The following is a 15,148-nucleotide window of genomic DNA, read 5'->3' as shown; positions in this document are numbered from 1 at the left end:
GAGTGTGAAATCAACAAGATCATATTTGAAAGATACAAAAGATTTTCTAAATTGTTTGCACAACGTCACTTTAATTGAGAATCAGCAAGTGCTACTAGTAACAGCAGATGTGTCCTCACTTTATTCCATAATCCAACATGATGATGCCACTTTAGCCCTTAATTGGGCTTTAAGTCAAAGGGATGATCTCCCCCACAATCAAAAGGTGTTTATAGGCCACGCATTAAATTTCTGTTTAGCACATAATTATTTTTGGTTTGGGAACAAATTTTATACTCAAAAACGCGGTGTCGCAATGGGAGCTAAGTTCGCCCCGAGTATTGCGAATTTGTTCATGGCCGAGTGGGAAGATAAATCCATTTTTAAAGAAAGAAAAGCTGAGTTAATTTTTTATAAACGTTTTATCGACGACCTGTTTTTTATTTGGGCGGGAACAGAAGAATCTTTAAACATGTTTTTAAATATTTTAAATGATAATAATAACAACATCAGGCTCACATCAGAATGGCATCATGACACAATAAATTTTTTAGATGTAACTATTTATCGAAAAACAATAAATTGGAAACTAAGGTCTATTTTAAACAAACAGACAGAAACAGTTACCTGCCAACAACCAGTGGCCACCACCCAAGATGGTTAAAAAACATTCCAAAGGGACAGATAATGCGGGTCAGACGTAACTGCTCAGAAACCACCAACTTCCTCAACCAATCAAGAATCCTCACGGAAAGATTTAAAGCTAAAGGATACAATCCTCAGTTTTTAGATACAATTGTGGAAGAGGTGGGAATGATACCGAGAAATAAATGTCTAGAAGTAAAGAATGATGGGAATACACAGGAAGTTCAAGTGCCTAATCCCAATGAATGGGGATTTATTTCCCAATTCCACAGTCAATATAAAGAGGTGGAATCTATTTTTTCGAAGCATTGGCACATACTGTCGCTAGACAGAAAATAGGACCTATAATCCCACAGAACCCCAATTTATTATCGAAAGGCATCTTCATATGCTGACACTATAGTGAAAAAAATCTTAGATCTTCCGAAAAACCTCAAAGCTTTTGGAATAAGAATGGTTTTTTCTCGTGCAGAAAATGCAAACCTTGCAAAGAGGTGAGGAAATTACAGAGGAATTTAGATCATTTCACATCACCGTCGAACCAGCAAGATTTTGAAATAAAACATTTCATTACCTGCAACAGCACTCATGTTGTATATGCATTAAGATGCCCATGCGGTTTACTCTACATTGGTCGCACAAAAAGGAAATTAAAAATTCGGATAGGGGAACACATAAAGAACATCTATCTGGCAATGTGGATCATAATGTATCCCTCCATTTCAAAATCAAACATAATCAAGACCCATCGGGACTGGAATTCTGGGGCATAGAACAAGTGGAAGCACATTGGAGGGGCTCCCACAGAGTACGGGAGTTGTCCAAAAGAGAAACTCATTGATATTCCTGACTGATGTCTTGGTGCCTAAAGGACTCAATGTGGAACTCGACATCAACTGTTTCATCAGTGACACCTAATATCGACCATCAGAACCAGGGCCAAAATGCCAACTCAAGGGACAGGATCAAAACAACAAAGGGGTTATGCAATACAAATACCGTTAAGAAAGGATGAGAGCGAAGATTATCCAGACCCATCTAACAAATAATGAAATAGGACCACAATTGCACAGGGGCTGGTGTTCAATCATTTGCTAGAAATGGCCCCAGGGGGTAATTAAACCTAACTCATTATAATATAATGGGAAATAAGACATGGTGAAATGATTCCAAATATATATGACAATAGGTTTCTTCTTCCCCCATCATCCTATGAAATTAGGGTCAAGATGTGGTTCTTGTAGATATTTGTAGAAACAAATCCTTTTTAATCTCTATAAACATAGTTCTGCACAATGCATACAATAATCTCTGTGATCATATGGGAATATATATTTTTATTTCCATTTTTTTCTACAAAATCTGTTTTTTAGATTTGTTCTGTATCAATTTCATATAATTTTACATTAGGAATTTTATATGAATTTTTTTATATATACGTTTTTTTATATATAATTTTTTTATATATATATATTTATATGTATATATTTTATATTATATTTTAATATGAATGTAATTTTAGTTATACATAGCTGTGTAGTTTGGGTGGTTTTACACAAGTGAGATGTATACAATATTATGTATTTAATTTATACACATAGTGCCCTAGGTCTATTTTAGTTTATTTTAGCTCAACATTCAGTTTACAACATACTTTGTTTTTTCTAAATTGACATATGCTCTGCAGAGAATGCAAGAGCAATTGTCTATGACAAGCCAGTCGGCTACTCATATATAGATCTATGAATATTGCAGCACATTGAGTTGTGACGCAAAGGATATATTGAACCTATTGTGGCACAATGCACGGGGCTATAATAAGTGTTTCTTTTGTGCAAGAAGTAATGCTTAGTCCATCGAGCCATACACATATATTATAAGTTTCAGAGACACAGAACTGAATAATGAAATGAATAGTACATAGATGACCGTGCACGGATGTAAACTCATCTATGAAGACAACAGTGTATGTCAGTGAGCGGAGTACAACACAACATGACCCCTTGATCTCCTCCCCTCCGGGGGGGCGTTGGCTTAGCGCGACGCTCGGAGTGAGGATTGAGTGATACATGGATGGAGGGACCTCCCCATCCATAGTATCGTCACAGGTGGGCGTGAATCACCACACTTCATAACTCCGGCGGATGCAGAGGAAATAGCACGCTCTTGGAAAAAGTCCGAACGGACGAAACGTCAGAGCCGCGCTATCCAGCATCCGACCGGACAAGTGACACATGCGTTCCACTGTAGGAGAAACCAGGAAGTAACAGCCACAGGAAAGCCTATAGAGCGGTCTTCAGGGGTCTACACCTAACAGTGAGCAATGCTAAAGAAACCTTTATGTGCCTGATTCTATGCATTTTTTGGTACGCACGTTTTTATGAGGGACCATTGTATATTTGTTTTTGGGGTATTATTAGAAAATTTCAAAAACGATATTGCACCATATGGTTTTTTCATTTCCTCATACATTTGCGAGCAATACATCCTGGAAGTAAATGCAATAACGGTGATCAAGATAGGAGAGAGGTATACAGTTTCCAAACATCTGAAAGTGATACGTGAGGTGATTTATATGGATATGGAAATGCGAGTTTAAAGAAACCATCTGGTGAGTGTTTCCCCGAAGGGGACCCTATATCCCCCCACGTGTGTGAATTCCTTTTTTGGTGATTGGAGCACATACCTAACTACATCTGATCGAGTCATCACACACAGCCTTTTGATTATTATTTTTCTCAAACCAGGAGTTTGCAGCGCTGCTGCAGGACTATTTGCATGCTCTGTGCGGGCTGTTTGTATTTTTTCTGCTTTTAACAAGTGACATTTAATTTTAAGCAGCTGCTTTTATTTTATTTTATTTCTATTTATTGTGTTTAATCGTGTTAGAATTTTATTGCCTAGACTTTGTTGTCTATTCCTAAAGCGCAGGGTTGTACTATTATTAGAGGGCCACCATTTAGTACTATTTTATGTACTGAAATGTCTAGAATACACAGGTAAATACAAAATGTAAATATACACAGGTTGCCTTTAGTCAAAACCTCATGCCAAATAAATCAGTATATGCAAGCTAAAGTTATATGCAAATCTTAAAGGGGATGTAAAGGTTCATTTTTTTTTCACTTCAATGCAATGCTATGCATTAAGGTGAAAAAACATCTGATGGATTATCGGCCCCCCAGCCCCCCGTTTTACTTACCTGAGCCCTGGAAAGTCCTGCGTCGAACACACTCAACCTTGGCCCGGGCTTCTCGGCTCTTCATTGAATAGATTGAGAGCAGCGCAGCCATTGGCTCGCGCTGCTGTCAATCAAATCCAATGACGCTGATGCCGGGGAGGCGGAGCCGAGTCCTGCACACGACGGCTATGGACGCTGAATGCAGGACCGCAAGGTCACCCCCTTGGGAGAGCCCTATCTGAGGAGGGAGGAGCTGAGACATCCGCCGGGGGACTCCATAAAACACTGTTCAGGGCCACACTGTGCAAAACAAGCTACACAGTTGATTCAAGTATGACATGTTCATGTATATGTATATGTATGTATATGTATATATATATATATATATCTATATCTATATATCTATAGTGTCACTTTAAATAGGAACTTCGAACTTCTCTGTACTAGCAACCCCACTCGGATGTCACCATTATGGTGCAGATGTGCCAAAGGGCTTTGCCTGGCCTTTGGGTCCTGGTAGAGTCCTTCGGGTCAGGAGTTTTCATGCACATGCGCAAAGACAGAAAAGGTTTGAGGTTTCCATAATAGCCCGTCTTTGTGTGTGCACATGCACAGTTGATTAGGGAAATCTGTGTATTCACTGATGAGCCACAGGGCCCACTTGGGACTTGGAGCCCTGTGGCACATCTGCGCACCTGTGAGGGAGTGGGACACCAACAAGAAATACAGAAGTGCTGCTTTGCAGCACAAATACCTGTCATAAAAAGTTATAAATTTATATTCAATTTTTAGAAGGGAAATATGACATATACGTTGGGGTGAGGATCTGGTTTACCTTTCCCAGTCGTGCTTGACTTTGCCCTCTATCACATTAAAGGGCCAATAAGGAGGCTCAGGAGGTGGGAGAGGATAGAGCCAAGTACAATAAAATAATATACTGTATTTAATTGGCGTATAACACTCACTTTTTTACCCCGAAAATAAAGGGTAAACTGTGCCTGCGTGTTATACGCAGGAGGCTGTGGAAAGTTTTTTCCTGAAACTTCCCTTTTAAAGTTAGGGTGCGTGTTATACGCATGTCCGTGTTATACGCCGATAAATACGGTACATACATTCAGCCACCCATACCTCTGGATCTATTAATGGTTTTAACATTACGCTAACCTCTGTTCTTTTGTTTTGCCATCTTATTCTCAGGTTTCAATTTCCAAGGTTTGACACAAGTTTTATTTTTACTATTTGGCAATTTTCCTAATAATGGGTTTTTGAGCCCATGCCTGGTCCATGAACCTTGTTTAGGTAAGCATTTGACACTTTGATAGTTGACTGCTCTCAAATATTAAAATGTTGTAATTTTATCTTTATTGTGTTTTTTGTATAATTTTGCTTGTTTCTTGTGAATTATATTATATATCATACAGAAGAAGCAGTAATTCCGCGAAACCGGTTGACGTTTTGGCCTGCTCCACTCTAACAGATATTTGACGGTTTCCGTTATCAACTATGCCGTTCTCTACTGTGAGGTTTGGCCCAAATGTTTTGAACATTGTATAGTTTCTTTTATGTTAATAAATATTTTTTATGTCATTATTTTGGTGTGTTATCAGTGCCTAGAGAAATCCTAGTCAATACTCCTTGACCAGTGATTATTGATGGGTTAGACGCATTAGCAGCCCTCACCCTATACTCATTTGGTCCCATTTCCTGTATTCAATTTTTCTGGATGATGGCACATTTTTGTACATTATTACCTATTAATCTTATTGAGGCCATATTCAAAGTTTTTGGTTTCCTAATAATGGAGAATTCTCACCTCTGATTTACAAAGGGTGTTGAAAGTTCAGATATTAACCGGAAATTGGCGAAATATGGCAGCACTCCTCGGTTCTGTAAAGTAAAAGGATTACATATTATTTACAAACTGCATCAATAAATAGTGGAGAAAAGAAGAAAAAGCGGTTCTATAGTGGTTTCACACCTTTCTTATAATAATGCACCGCAGCAGGATGCATTCAGTGTGTTAATGAATGTCCACAAGCAGAAAAAATATGTAGGTTGTCAGATGGAGTCACCAAGAACCAATCAGGATGGTTATAACCCCTGTCAGGTTTTTCTGTCATCCGTTTCTTCAATGAATACATTTCCCTTCACTTCCTATAGCCAAAATAGAAAGCAAGAGGAAATCCCTCCAAAGTGAGGGAATTTCTGGCCGTCACCAGAATTTGTGCCCACAATGGAAGATTTCCCCTCTATTCCTGTTCGGATGCCATTTTCTTTCATTTTCACTCTGTTATGGCAATCCATGTACTTTGGCCCCCACCCCTTCAAACATTTCTCCCTTCAGATAGTGGACTCTAGACCATTACACTTAATATAAGGCAAAAAAGTACATGAACACGCCTTAGGAACAATTTTAAGAAAGGTCTGTTTCTCTTGTAACATGACTGTACCCCTGAGAACAAAGCTTGACAAAGATGCGCGCTGTGTGTACGTTTCCCCATCGAACCACAGCACATGCACGGAAACGCGTCGCACATTGCTGTCCCCAGGCGATGACGTCATCTTTCCCCCCTCAACCATAGCATCCACAAGCGTGCGCTTCAACGTGCGCTCCGGCGTCTCCATTGGCACATCTGTGCGCCCACAATCCCTACAACCAAGCGCATGGACCCAGCAAGGTTACACCTGCAACACAGCAAAACACCAGCGCTGTGACAGAGACCCAAGGACATTCACATCTATCGGTTGGACCCGGACGAATCGCAGGACAACAACTACATGCCTGAACTTCATAACTTCATGTGAGTACTTTTATTTCAAAACATTGAGTAAAAGCTGTACAGTTTACATAGTGGCGCCTGCTCCTTTTTGTTGTTTCTTTCACCCCTGAGAACAAAGCCCACTCTATAAAGACATGGTTTGATGAGTCTAGTGTGGAGGAACTGGAGTGTTCTGCACAGAGCCCTAAAACTCTACTGAAAACCTATGGGATGAATTCAAATGCCAACTGTTAGCCAGGTCTTCTAGTCCAACGTCAGTACTTGACTTCACAAATGCGCTCTTGATCGATTTAACCCAAAATTCTCACAGGCATTTAAAAATCTTGTAGAAAGCCTTCCCAGATAGATGGTGGCTGTTATAGTTGCGGAGAACCAACTCAATTTTAATGCCTATGATCTTGGCATGGAATGTCCAAAAAGTTCATGGGGGAAATGGTCAGGTGTCTACATAGAGACCCCTGTCCGTAACTCTATACCTCCCAACATTAAAAATTCCACTGTGGGACATTCAGTCTAATTTTTTTTTACCTGTCTCAAAAGCTTTTGAGCGGGGGGGTGGTGCCTACGCGGGACAGTGATTTTTTTAGTAGTGGATAAGCGGAGGAGGCGCAGGGTGATATCGTCTTACCTCCTCCTCCCGTGCTGCCTCCACTGGCTTCTCTTCCTGTGCGGGAAAACTTACTCTACCACAGGAGTGTGGGACAAAAAGGTGTCTATGCAGGAAAGTCCCGGGTTGGGAGGTATGCTTAACTCTACTGAACATGGGATAATTTGGAATGCCCACTGTAAGCCAGTTCTTTTTGACCAACATCAGTACCTGACCTCACATTATTTTTTTGGTTTGAATGAGAACAAACGTCCCACAGGCACCTAAAATTCCAGTGGAAATCCTTTCCAGAAGAGTGGAGACTGTGTTATAGTTGCAAGGGGAAACAACTCCATTTTGATGCCCATGATTTTGGAATGGGATGCTTAATAAGGTCTTAGTGGAGAATGGTCAAATTTCTACAGAAATCCCTGACCCCCATCCCTTCTGAACACCTATGGAATGAACTGGAATGGCAATTGCGAGGTACATCTTGTACCACATCAGCACCTGACCTTACAAAATGTTCTCTTGACTGAATCGGCACAAATCTCCCAGTGGCACCCAAAATCTTGTGGAAAACCTTCCCAGAATAGTGGAGGCTGTTATAGTTGTGGGGAACCAACTCCATTTTATGTCCATGGTATAAGAATGGGATGTCCAACAAGCTCGTAGAGGTGGAATGGTCAGGTGTCCACCAACCCTTGGCTATATAGTGTATTTGCGAATAGGATAGTCCTGATTAATGAAATGCTATAGTCACATTTTCTCTGTTCGCTGTGTACTGTACTTGCAAGTGGTGACATACCAGTACATATCCATAAGAGTAGAACACTGCAAAGTGGTGGCAGACCATATAAGGGTCTCTCATCTCCTTCCAATGACGAGCAAAAAACAACAAGTCTAGTGGGAAAAAAAACAACATGTTAGAAAAAAAAAACCTATTCAATATAGTTATGTATTTATTAAAAGCACAATTTATTAAAAAGTGTGCTTTACACTGATGGCATAAGTACCTCAACTCAAAATCACATTTCCTAAAACAGTAGACTTATGGGAAACCATAGAGGCTCTTTGTATGGGGCTTCATATTTGTCAACTGCTCTGAAGGGCACTCATCAGCAAAAAAAAAGACCTACCACCAATGTAAACAAACTCCACCTATTACTGGAAAAGAAAAAAAGAAAAAAAAAAAAGAAAGGAAAAAAGAAAGAAAAGAAAAGAAAAGAAAGAAAGGAGAAAAGAAAGAAAAGAAAGAAAGGAGAAAAGAAAGAAAAGAGAAAAAAAGGAAAAAAGAAAGAAAAGAAAGAAAGGAGAAAAGAAAGAAAAGAGAAAAAAAGAAAAGAGAAAATAAAAGAAAAAGAGAAAATAAAAGAAAAAAAGAAAAAAAAAGAAAAAGAAAAAAGAAAAGAAAAAAGAAAAGAAAAAAAAAAGAAAAAAAAAAGAAAAGAAAAAAAAAAGAAAAGAGAAAAGAAAAAAAAAAAACAAAGAGAAAAAAAGAAGAAAAAAGAAAAAAAGAGAAAAAAGAAAAAAAAAAAAAAAAAGAGAAAAAGAAAAAAAAAAAAAGAAAAAAAAGAAAAGAAAAAAAAAAAAAAAAAGAAAAGAGAAAAGAAAAGAAAAGAAAAGAAAAGAAAAAGAAAAAGAAAAAAAAAGAAAAAAGAAAAGAAAAAAGAAAAGAAAAAAGAAAAGAAAAGAAAGAAAATGTACAGCCCTATTATTTTACAGTGTGACATCACTGTTATGTGGACACCCATAATAATGTTTTTTTTATTTAAATAAGAAAAAAAATATATAATAAAAAAAAAAGGGATATACAACAGAATAACAAAAAATTTAAATGCATTAAAATAATCCTGTGCTCAAACCATTATAATTTGTCTTTGATTGTTCAGTACAATATATAGAATGCCGAGCATGACGTCCCATATGCAAGAAGCGAATGAATGATTTGGCAACTGAAAAAAAAAATCTATTTTGATGTACGGCCTTATTCAGCAGTCAATCAGAATCGACGATATTGAACGTGTATCTAAAGGCTAATGACTATGGCTAGGCATTAATTGAGTATGGATGTTTATTTTTTGCATTCCAATACTTCTCCTTTAAAACCCCTTTCATGTTTCAGGTCATAAATCGTGACTGTCCTATAGATGTATTGCATATGGAAAATTTGAATGTCAATTGTTAAGTTTAGAGAAAAAAAAAATGGCCATTACCCTTGGTGTAACTAAAATGGTAACTAGAAGGACAGCACTATTTTTATTTTATTTTTTATAGAGTAGGAAAGGGTTAAAATCCTTATAATGTTTTTTTTATTTTTTTATGTGTGTAACCTCCTGGAGAGGAGGAACCGAGAGAGAAAAAAAAAATCTACAAATGAAGGGAAATTCCATTGTGTCACCACTACAGATGTCTCTATTGAAAATGTCCCTCTTTTCTGTTCTGGTGACAAATTGTAAAACTTTTGGACTTTCCTTCACTTTATAAGTCAATCCAAAAATTAAAAAAAAGTAAATCCAAAAAAGAAGTATTGGTCATACCCACACTTTATCTATGAAAACTCTTTATTGAAGAGTCTCATACATCTCATACATCAAACTATTTGAAGGAAGAACTATTTGTACTACCCAGAGTATCCAATAATATGCCCCCTTTCAGGATTCCAGCGAGAGTCTGGTTGGCTGGATGAGAATATCCGTTCTTCCTTTTGGGTATGAGCCCCAATACTCCAAACATTCATTGGCTCTTTCAATCTGATCAAACTCACGATTTGTCTCCTTGTTTCTAATACTATTACTACAATTCATTTAATATTTTATATAAAATATTTTTTTTACCATAAGCGAGGTAGCCAGAAGTGATTGCAACATTCATTTTCACCTGAAACGGATCACCCCTGAAATGAGAACAGGGAGGTTAGATGTTGCCCTTCGGGTTTGGTACCTAAAATAGGTAGAAGACAGGATGGAAGGAGGGAAGTAAAAGATAAAGTACTCTCTATTTGACACAATGTGGCTAAGTGGTTAGAGTTGTAACCTTAAAGCATTGGGGTTCTGGATTCAATACTATCTGACGTTTGTATGTTCTGCCAGTGTTTGTGTTGGTTTCCTCATACAACCCAAAAATATACTGGGACACCCTAATAGGACACTCAGGGTCCACTCACTTTCATGGTGAACACAGAGGGGTATCATGGATGTAAAGCCTTAACTATGCGACCCTCAACTATGCGGACCCTCAACTATGCGGGACCCTCAACTATGCGGGACCCTCAACTATGCGGGACCCTCAACTATGCGGGACCCTCAACTATGCGGGACCCTCAACTATGCGGGACCCTCAACTATGCCGACCCCCAACTATGCGGAACCCCCAACTATGCGGAACCCCCAACTATGCGGAACCCCCAACTATGCCGACCCTCAACTATTCATATGAAACAAGGGACCTCCTCCTCACTGTGTCAGCTTACATTAAACAGTATTATTGTTCAAACTGACCCTAAATAATGATGGTGTCTTCAATGGAACCATGGTCGCTTGCGATTAGCTTTGGGGGACCCCTTGGGGCTCCCTGTGATTAGCTTTGGATGAGAAAGCAATGGGAGGCTGATAGTTATTCGCAGTTATTCGTGGCTGATTGTATGTAATCACTCGTACCCCGATTAATGTGAATAGTTGGCCCTGGATGCACACTGAATTCCCGCCTGCATAGTTGGGAGTTACGTCATTCTGACCCAGCCACTCAAAATAGCCAAAGACCATGAACCTGGAAAAGACCAGGCACTGGTGAGGGATTGACAGGAGGCGAGTATGGCTTTGCGTTAAGTCAGTGGTCATCAACTCCTGTCCTCAGGGCCCACGAACAGGCCAGGTTTGCAAGGTAACTGAAATACATCACAGGCGATATCATTTGCTACTCAGTAAATTGCAGTATTCTAGACTGCATCTCCCCAAGGTAATAAATAAAACCTGGCCTGTTAGTGGGCCCTGAGGACACTGCTTTAAGTCACTCAAACCCCACTGTCACTTTGCCCATTCAGGTTATGTGCCCTTCCTGGTAGCCCCCCTTCCTCGGCAATGTACACTCACCGATCCACACTATCTCTCTGTCTTCATGCTTCGTGAAAGTCCTACTTGGTTGCTCTGACAAAGCATGGCTTCCAGTTACGGAGGAGCATGTGACCTCCCTATGTGACAGTAAATCGGAATTGAGTGCCGTTGTCTACCCAGGTAAGCGCCAACACCAACCAACACAGAATATATCTGGGGTGGACTGCTACAGCTAAGTGGCAGCTAAAGGAGTGTGGCTTATGCCGCGTACACGCGATCAGTCCATCCGATGAGAACGGACCGATGGACCGTTTTCATCGGTTAACCGATGAAGCTGACTGATGGTCAGTCGTGCCTACACACCATCGGTTAAAAAACCGATCATGTCAGAACGCGGTGACGTAAAACACGACGTGCTGAAAAAAACGACGTTCAATGCTTCCAAGCATGCGTCGACTTGATTCTGAGCATGTGCGGATTTTTAACAAGTTGTCTTTTTTTTAACCGATGGTTAAATAACCGATGGCGCCCACACACGATCGGTTTTGACCGATGAAAACGATCCATCAGACCATTCTCATTGGTTTAACCGATCGTGTGTATGCGGCATTAGAGTTATCCTTGCAGGAGGTGGAACTTCACCCAATCACAAGGCACTGTCACTGCTTCCATGAATGAATAGGTGACCACATCTTTAAATTAGAATTATTATTTGAACCCTTATTTTGCGTTATTTACTTTCCTCTTAAGTCCTTAAAGGAGTTGTAAAGGTTCGATTTTTAAGTGAGAAATTCAGACAAAGAAAAAAAACATTTTGAAGGGAAAATCGAAGGGAAAGGTAAGTGAACCAACAATGTACTAGCTTAAAGGAACTTATTTAGAAAAAAAAAAAAAACGAGCCTTTACAACCCCTTTAAGCTATAATAGATGTGTTAAATGCCCTAAGTGGAACTTCACCCCTCTTATTCAACATTTGGCACATTATTTTGGGGGGGGGGGGTAGGGTTGCCTAGGGCAATTCAAGCAGATGCTCTCCTTCGCGCAGCCCAGCTCACTTATGTGCAGCCGGCCGTGAAGTCCCAAGCCGTTACAGCAAGGTGCCCACAGTTAAGATGCCAGGTACCAGTTTTTGAAGCTGCTGAATTAAACATTTTAATCAATATGACTGGAGCTCCGCTTTAAGTTGTTTTCAGCCATGTGACTGTTAGGCCCCATGCACACGGATTTTGCCAAGATGCATTGGGCTCTAGTAATAGGCACAGGTGCACTGCCCAGCTTCGAAGCTGGAAAAAAAAAAATCTCTTTTGATAATGTCTTCATCAATTGGTATGATTGATTGGTTTGCGCAAAAGTTTCAGCGTCTACAAACTATGGGATATTATTTTTTTTTTTTACTAGAAATGGCAGCGATAACCGACACTTTTTGGGGACAGTGACACTAATCAGTGCTAAAAATATGCACCATCACTGTACTAATGACACTGGGACGCTGGGAAGGGGTTAAACATCAGGGACGATCAAAGGGTTAATGGTGTGCCTAGCCAGTGTTTGTGCAGTGTGTGTGCTTTTACTACAGCAAGGCATTGATCCATGTTCCTGCTTTTCTACTGACAGAACAGCAATCTGCCTTGTTTACATAGCCAGCACATTGTTCTGCCTCTCAGCCAAAAAATAAATAAAAAACCGGCAGGTGCTGGCAGACATCGAGTCCACAGTTTGTTTTTACCTACTGATGCCCCTTGTCTGCATAGGCAGTTTTGGGATAAAGGTGAACTATCCCTTTAACCTCTTGCTGACCAGCCACCGTCATTATACTGCGGCAGTTAGGCCCCTTTCACATGGGGCAGTGGAGGTGGGGTGACTGTATAGTGGCGCGATTTTTAGCGCCGATATACCGTCGTATTTACCGCGATATTCGGTCGCTAGCGGTGCGCTTTTAACCCCCGCTAGCGGTCGAAAAAGGGTTAATACCGCCCGCAATGCGCCCCTGTAGAGGCGCATTGCGGGCGGTATTACCGCGGTTTCCCATTGATTTCAATGGGAAGGAGCGGTATAGGAGCGGTAAACACCCAGCTTCTATACCGCTCCAAAGATGCGGCTAGCAGGGCTTTTGGAGCGGTCCTGCTAGCGCACCGCTTCAGTGTGAAAGCCTTCGGGCTTTCACATTGAAGCCTGCAGGGCACGATTTTTTCAGGCGGTATAGCAGCGCTATTTTTAGCGCTGAACCGCCTGAAAAACGTGTCAGTGTGAAAGGGGTCTTAGGCTCGTTCCCACAAATTGCCGCAGCTCTATGTCGCCTCAGGAACTCGCTTATGTTGGCCAGCAGGTGAACCAATGAGCGGGCTTGGCAGACCCGATGTCCGCCGGCCACTTTTCCCACAGTGACAGATCTGTGTAAACAAGGCAGATCTCCGTTCTGTCAGGGGATGACACAGATTTCTCTTCCTGCTATGCTATATCTGTGCGTTTTCGCAATCACAGTCCCCATACAGTTAGAAAACGCAAACAGGAAACATATTTAACTCTTTGACAGCCTGTTAAACCCCCCTGTTAAACCCTTCCCTGACAGTGTCTAATGTTTAAGAACAGTGCATATTTTTAGCACTGATAACTGTAATTATGTCATTGGTTCCCCCAAAAAAAAAAGTGTCAAAAATGTCAGTTAGGCGTCCGATATGTCCGGCGTAACATCGCAGTCCCACTAATAATTACTGGTCACCGCCATTACTAGTAAAATAAATAAAAATGTCAAATCTATCCTCTTTTTTGTAGACGCGATAACTTTTGCACAAACCTGGGAAAATGTTCTGGAGGGGGGGCAGGGCTGGGAATTGGAGTGACAGGAGCTCATGTGAGGAGCCCTGACCAATCCCCAATTAGTATTGGCAGGCCTCCTCAGTGCCGACTGCTTACCTCTTCTCCCATGCAGCCAGCGAGTTGAGAAGCAGGGTGAGGGGCCGAAAATGACTTCTCACCAGGCTGGCCTCTAGTAATTTGGGGGCCCTCTGCAGCTTTGCGGGGCCCTAAGTGGCTTGCATAGTGAGCCTATAGGGCGGATCGGCCCTGGGCTTCCTACATAAGCTCAGCCCACTGGAGGGGAGTTGTCGGCTGGGTAAAGTGAAGAATGGAGTGTTAGACTGCAGCAGGAGGCCCATCCCCATCTGGGGGTACGTGCCTCGGCGGAGGAGCTCGGGAGCCTCATCTTTACACGGTCATGGAGGAGGTGTCCTAGAATAGAGGAGCTGAAGAAGCAGTCGGTACGCATGTCCGGGTAAATGCTTCACCAAGGACTCAGGGAAGAAGAAGGACAGTGAGTGAGGCACAGTGGATATCTGGAAGAGGCATGCCAGGGGAGCTGGGTGCAAAGCCAGAGGAAAGACTGTGGAGTTTTGTGCCAAATCGATGTGGCCTGCGGGCACAAGATTTGCAAGTCAAGCTAGCTGGGATCAGTAGTCCACCAACTAAAGCTGCTAAACAATTAGGCCGAAAAGAAGGGGTACTACAGGCCCCTGGCCCATCAGCAAGACAAATAACCACCTAGGATTATTCAGTGATCCCTGGTGCGTTGTAACAATTATGGGGCGGAGACACCAACATGGTACAGTGAAGTTTGTGCAAGAGGAGAGGAGCCCTGGGAGGAACAGTCTGCAGGAGTTGGTGCAGAGGAGGAGTAACGGTCTGCAGGAGTTGGTGCAGAGGAGAGACTGTAAATGTTAGAGTCCATCATTTGCTCACAGTGCTATTGATTTAACCACTTAAGGACCCCTTCACGCCGATATACGTCGGCAGAATGGCACGGCTGGGCACATCCACGTACCTGTCCCTTAAAGCCCAGCCGTATTGTCGCGCGCCGCCGGCGCGTGCACGCGACCCGGTCCGAAGCTCCGTGACCGCGGGACCCAATCGCCGCCGGTGTCCCGCGATC

The 15,148-nt window shown here is 41.5% G+C and overlaps 1 long non-coding RNA gene across 1 annotated transcript; it reads right to left on the bottom strand.

Moving 5' to 3' along the window:
- Positions 1 to 5,615: 5,615 nt before the first annotated feature.
- On the bottom strand, positions 5,616 to 10,113 carry LOC120924287. The gene is made up of 3 exons (XR_005746342.1): positions 10,009 to 10,113; positions 7,980 to 8,074; positions 5,616 to 5,692 (listed from the first exon to the last, which is right to left on the bottom strand). It is a non-coding gene; the product is annotated as an uncharacterized LOC120924287 (long non-coding RNA).
- Positions 10,114 to 15,148: the final 5,035 nt, after the last annotated feature.

This window comes from Rana temporaria, chromosome 1 (genome assembly GCF_905171775.1).
Source record: "Rana temporaria chromosome 1, aRanTem1.1, whole genome shotgun sequence".
In the NCBI taxonomy this organism is placed as follows: Eukaryota; Metazoa; Chordata; class Amphibia; order Anura; family Ranidae; genus Rana; species Rana temporaria.
Note: the sequence above shows the minus strand (reverse complement) of the source record. Positions and strands in the feature narration are given on the sequence as shown.